General features: G+C 50.6%; 1 protein-coding gene and 13 non-coding genes across 14 annotated transcripts in view; 13 read left to right on the top strand and 1 right to left on the bottom strand.

Moving 5' to 3' along the window:
• Positions 1-5,000, top strand: part of LOC130092588 (uncharacterized) — a 309,454-nt gene that overhangs the window by 96,492 nt on the left and 207,962 nt on the right. The gene's annotated exons all lie outside the window — the stretch shown is intronic.
• On the top strand, positions 85-156 carry trnaq-uug (transfer RNA glutamine (anticodon UUG)). Its single transcript has one exon. It is a non-coding gene; the product is annotated as a tRNA-Gln (tRNA).
• Positions 365-436, top strand: trnaq-cug (transfer RNA glutamine (anticodon CUG)). The gene has a single exon. It is a non-coding gene; the product is annotated as a tRNA-Gln (tRNA).
• On the bottom strand, positions 728-800 carry trnaa-agc (transfer RNA alanine (anticodon AGC)). Its single transcript has one exon. It is a non-coding gene; the product is annotated as a tRNA-Ala (tRNA).
• Positions 1,501-1,572, top strand: trnap-agg (transfer RNA proline (anticodon AGG)). Its single transcript has one exon. It is a non-coding gene; the product is annotated as a tRNA-Pro (tRNA).
• trnai-aau (transfer RNA isoleucine (anticodon AAU)) lies at positions 1,661-1,734 on the top strand. Its single transcript has one exon. It is a non-coding gene; the product is annotated as a tRNA-Ile (tRNA).
• On the top strand, positions 1,833-1,905 carry trnaf-gaa (transfer RNA phenylalanine (anticodon GAA)). Its single transcript has one exon. It is a non-coding gene; the product is annotated as a tRNA-Phe (tRNA).
• trnaq-cug (transfer RNA glutamine (anticodon CUG)) lies at positions 2,267-2,338 on the top strand. The gene has a single exon. It is a non-coding gene; the product is annotated as a tRNA-Gln (tRNA).
• Positions 2,921-2,992, top strand: trnap-agg (transfer RNA proline (anticodon AGG)). Its single transcript has one exon. It is a non-coding gene; the product is annotated as a tRNA-Pro (tRNA).
• On the top strand, positions 3,081-3,154 carry trnai-aau (transfer RNA isoleucine (anticodon AAU)). The gene has a single exon. It is a non-coding gene; the product is annotated as a tRNA-Ile (tRNA).
• trnaf-gaa (transfer RNA phenylalanine (anticodon GAA)) lies at positions 3,253-3,325 on the top strand. The gene has a single exon. It is a non-coding gene; the product is annotated as a tRNA-Phe (tRNA).
• trnaq-uug (transfer RNA glutamine (anticodon UUG)) lies at positions 3,451-3,522 on the top strand. The gene has a single exon. It is a non-coding gene; the product is annotated as a tRNA-Gln (tRNA).
• On the top strand, positions 3,731-3,802 carry trnaq-cug (transfer RNA glutamine (anticodon CUG)). Its single transcript has one exon. It is a non-coding gene; the product is annotated as a tRNA-Gln (tRNA).
• trnap-agg (transfer RNA proline (anticodon AGG)) lies at positions 4,867-4,938 on the top strand. The gene has a single exon. It is a non-coding gene; the product is annotated as a tRNA-Pro (tRNA).

The following is a 5,000-nucleotide window of genomic DNA, read 5'->3' as shown; positions in this document are numbered from 1 at the left end:
GAGCAAACGTCATCTCCTGTTAACCTGATTCCACCTAGCCTCATCGCTATCTGCCTCTCAGACGGCCAGAGACCAGCGTGTGGTGGTTCCATGGTGTAATGGTTAGCACTCTGGGCTTTGAGTCCAGCGATCCGAGTTCAAATCTCGGTGGAACCTTTTTAGCTTGTTTTGCGGAAGGGCGGGAAAAAACAGAGCTGATGCGCAACTGCTGATGTGGCGGTGAAACTGGCACTCTAAAAGCCAGTCGAGATCGGGGAAACATGGGCTTAAAAAGAAAAGGCTTCACGTGCTCTTTGCTGTCGCGCTTCTGGGCTGAATGACTAAACACCTCTGCTGCTCGGTGGGAAAAGGCTACCCACGCCAAGGTTCCATGGTGTAATGGTTAGCACTCTGGACTCTGAATCCAGCGATCCGAGTTCAAATCTCGGTGGGACCTGCTTTTGCCAGGAATGTGCGCAGGACCTCGTCCGAAAAAAACTTTTCTGATTCCACCTAGCCTCATCGCTATCTGCCTCTCAGACGACCAGAGACCAGCATGTGGTGGTTCCATGGTGCAATGGTTAGCACTCTGGGCTTTGAATCCAGCGATCCAAGTTCAAATCTCGGTGGAAACTTTTTAACTTGTTTTGGGGAAGGGCGGGAAAAAACAGAGCTGATGCGCAACTGCTGATGTGGCGGTGAAACTGAACATCCCTTTGAAGTGAGCGTAAAAGGGCAGTACACCGCGTGGAGAATGCGGGCATCGATCCCGCTACCTCTCGCATGCTAAGCGAGCGCTCTACCATTTGAGCTAATTCCCCTCGACGATGTGGTGAGAAGGTGTCCATCCCACAGCATGTGTGAAAGTGCTGCAGCGTGGTTTCCAATGCCCAAAAAGCAAAGAGACCGTATTTCCTCTGTGTCGGCAACTTTGCACTGGCTACCGTTTAGTTGTACATTTAATTAAACCTTTGTGCTTTAAGCCTTGCAAACGGAAATGTTTGCGGCCAGGCAGCAGCAGGAAGGATGTGTGTGTGTTGGCTCGTTGGTCTAGGGGTATGATTGCTCAGTTGCCTCGTGTGCAAAGAAGACAGCGGGTGTTATGTGAGAGTTTACATCAGCTCAAGTTTGCTGTGGCGCGTGCATGGAATGTTCATGTTTTGTTCCGGGTGGTGGAGGCCTGTGTTCCAGAGTGGTCCTGCTCAAAACTCCTTTTAAAACACCATCGAGCATCTGCAATAGCTTCCGACTTTGATCGAATGTGGATTTTGTTCTCATAAGGAGGGCACCAGTAACTTGTAACCTATCAGGCATCAGGTCAATCGATTTGGCATACGCCCATATGTACTAGCGTTTTTTGTAGGTCAAATTCTCACAAAGCAAAGAGACCGTATTTCTTCTGTGTCGGCAACTTTGCACTGGCTACCGTTTAGTTGTACATTTAATTAAACCTTTGTGCTTTAAGCCTGGAAAACGGAAATGTTTTCGGCCAGGCAGCAGCAGGAAGGACATGTGTGTGTTGGCTCGTTGGTCTAGGGGTATGATTCTCGCTTAGGGTGCGAGAGGTCCCGGGTTCAAATCCCGGACGAGCCCGTTCTCAGGCTTTGCTTTTAATCTCTTCAAGCTGACTAGGGCAACTAGGATATTCCTGGGAAATTGGGGATAAAAGGAGTCAGATCGGGGCCGGTTAGCTCAGTTGGTTAGAGCGTGGTGCTAATAACGCCAAGGTCGTGGGTTCGATCCCCGTACTGGCCACACTTTTGCTCTCTGGGACCCTCAGCTCTGCTCACCTCGAAAGTGACGGGCGGTCTCCCAGAAATCCCTGCTGGACAAACCATTTGCCAGTAGACCTGGCCGAAATAGCTCAGTTGGGAGAGCGTTAGACTGAAGATCTAAAGGTCCCTGGTTCGATCCCGGGTTTCGGCAGAGCAACCTGGTTCCTATGTTTTTGGTCGAGGGTCTCCAGTGAGCAAACGTCATCTCCTGTTAACCTGATTCCACCTAGCCTCATCACTATCTGCCTCTCAGACGGCCAGAGACCAGCGTCCAGCGATCCGAGTTCAAATCTCGGTGGAACCTTTTTAGCTTGTTTTGCGGAAGGGCGGGAAAAAACAGAGCTGATGCGCAACTGCTGATGTGGCGGTGAAACTGGCACTCTAAAAGCCAGTCGAGATCGGGGAAACATGGGCTTAAAAAGAAAAGGCTTCACGTGCTCTTTGCTGTCGCGCTTCTGGGCTGAATGACTAAACACCTCTGCTGCTCGGTGGGAAAAGGCTACCCACGCCAAGGTTCCATGGTGTAATGGTTAGCACTCTGGACTCTGAATCCAGCGATTCGAGTTCAAATCTCGGTGGGACCTGCTTTTGCCAGGAATGTGCGCAGGACCTCGTCCGAAAAAAACTTTTCTGATTCCACCTAGCCTCATCGCTATCTGCCTCTCAGACGACCAGAGACCAGCGTGTGGTGGTTCCATGGTGCAATGGTTAGCACTCTGGGCTTTGAATCCAGCGATCCAAGTTCAAATCTCGGTGGAAACTTTTTAACTTGTTTTGCGGAAGGGCGGGAAAAAACAGAGCTGATGCGCAACTGCTGATGTGGCGGTGAAACTGAACATCCCTTTGAAGTGAGCGTAAAAGGGCAGTACACCGCGTGGAGAATGCAGGCATCGATCCCGCTAGCTCTCGCATGCTAAGCGAGCGCTCTACCATTTGAGCTAATTCCCCTCGACGATGTGGTGAGAAGGTGTCCATCCCACAGCATGTGTGAAAGTGCTGCAGCGTGGTTTCCAATGCCCACAAAGCAAAGAGACCGTATTTCCTCTGTGTCGGCAACTTTGCACTGGCTACCGTTTAGTTGTACATTTAATTAAACCTTTGTGCTTTAAGCCTTGCAAACGGAAATGTTTGCGGCCAGGCAGCAGCAGGAAGGATGTGTGTGTGTTGGCTCGTTGGTCTAGGGGTATGATTCTCGCTTAGGGTGCGAGAGGTCCCGGGTTCAAATCCCGGACGAGCCCGTTCTCAGGCTTTGCTTTTAATCTCTTCAAGCTGACTAGGGCAACTAGGATATTCCTGGGAAATTGGGGATAAAAGGAGTCAGATCGGGGCCGGTTAGCTCAGTTGGTTAGAGCGTGGTGCTAATAACGCCAAGGTCGTGGGTTCGATCCCCGTACTGGCCACACTTTTGCTCTCTGGGACCCTCAGCTCTGCTCACCTCGAAAGTGACGGGCGGTCTCCCAGAAATCCCTGCTGGACAAACCATTTGCCAGTAGACCTGGCCGAAATAGCTCAGTTGGGAGAGCGTTAGACTGAAGATCTAAAGGTCCCTGGTTCGATCCCGGGTTTCGGCAGAGCAACCTGGTTCCTGTGTTTTTGGTCGAGGGTCTCCAGTGAGCAAACGTCATCTCCTGTTAACCTGATTCCACCTAGCCTCATCACTATCTGCCTCTCAGACGGCCAGAGACCAGCGTGTGGTGGTTCCATGGTGTAATGGTTAGCACTCTGGGCTTTGAATCCAGCGATCCGAGTTCAAATCTCGGTGGAACCTTTTTAGCTTGTTTTGCGGAAGGGCGGGAAAAAACAGAGCTGATGCGCAACTGCTGATGTGGCGGTGAAACTGGCACTCTAAAAGCCAGTCGAGATCGGGGAAACATGGGCTTAAAAAGAAAAGGCTTCACGTGCTCTTTGCTGTCGCGCTTCTGGGCTGAATGACTAAACACCTCTGCTGCTCGGTGGGAAAAGGCTACCCACGCCAAGGTTCCATGGTGTAATGGTTAGCACTCTGGACTCTGAATCCAGCGATTCGAGTTCAAATCTCGGTGGGACCTGCTTTTGCCAGGAATGTGCGCAGGACCTCGTCCGAAAAAAACTTTTCTGATTCCACCTAGCCTCATCGCTATCTGCCTCTCAGACGACCAGAGACCAGCGTGTGGTGGTTCCATGGTGCAATGGTTAGCACTCTGGGCTTTGAATCCAGCGATCCAAGTTCAAATCTCGGTGGAAACTTTTTAACTTGTTTTGCGGAAGGGCGGGAAAAAACAGAGCTGATGCGCAACTGCTGATGTGGCGGTGAAACTGAACATCCCTTTGAAGTGAGCGTAAAAGGGCAGTACACCGCGTGGAGAATGCAGGCATCGATCCCGCTAGCTCTCGCATGCTAAGCGAGCGCTCTACCATTTGAGCTAATTCCCCTCGACGATGTGGTGAGAAGGTGTCCATCCCACAGCATGTGTGAAAGTGCTGCAGCGTGGTTTCCAATGCCCACAAAGCAAAGAGACCGTATTTCCTCTGTGTCGGCAACTTTGCACTGGCTACCGTTTAGTTGTACATTTAATTAAACCTTTGTGCTTTAAGCCTTGCAAACGGAAATGTTTGCGGCCAGGCAGCAGCAGGAAGGATGTGTGTGTGTTGGCTCGTTGGTCTAGGGGTATGATTGCTCAGTTGCCTCGTGTGCAAAGAAGACAGCGGGTGTTATGTGAGAGTTTACATCAGCTCAAGTTTGCTGTGGCGCGTGCATGGAATGTTCATGTTTTGTTCCGGGTGGTGGAGGCCTGTGTTCCAGAGAGGTCCTGCTCAAAACTCCTTTTAAAACACCATCGAGCATCTGCAATAGCTTCCGACTTTGATCGAATGTGGATTTTGTTCTCATAAGGAGGGCACCAGTAACTTGTAACCTATCAGGCATCAGGTCAATCGATTTGGCATACGCCCATATGTACTAGCGTTTTTTGTAGGTCAAGTTCTCACAAAGCAAAGAGACCGTATTTCCTCTGTGTCGGCAACTTTGCACTGGCTACCGTTTAGTTGTACATTTAATTAAACCTTTGTGCTTTAAGCCTGGGAAACGGAAATGTTTTCGGCCAGGCAGCAGCAGGAAGGACATGTGTGTGTTGGCTCGTTGGTCTAGGGGTATGATTCTCGCTTAGGGTGCGAGAGGTCCCGGGTTCAAATCCCGGACGAGCCCGTTCTCAGGCTTTGCTTTTAATCTCTTCAAGCTGACTAGGGCAACTAGGATATTCCTGGGAA

Source organism: Rhinichthys klamathensis, unplaced genomic scaffold, assembly GCF_029890125.1.
Source record: "Rhinichthys klamathensis goyatoka isolate OS25496 unplaced genomic scaffold, OSU_Roscu_1.1 h1tg000176l_1, whole genome shotgun sequence".
In the NCBI taxonomy this organism is placed as follows: domain Eukaryota; kingdom Metazoa; phylum Chordata; class Actinopteri; order Cypriniformes; family Leuciscidae; genus Rhinichthys; species Rhinichthys klamathensis.
Note: the sequence above shows the minus strand (reverse complement) of the source record. Positions and strands in the feature narration are given on the sequence as shown.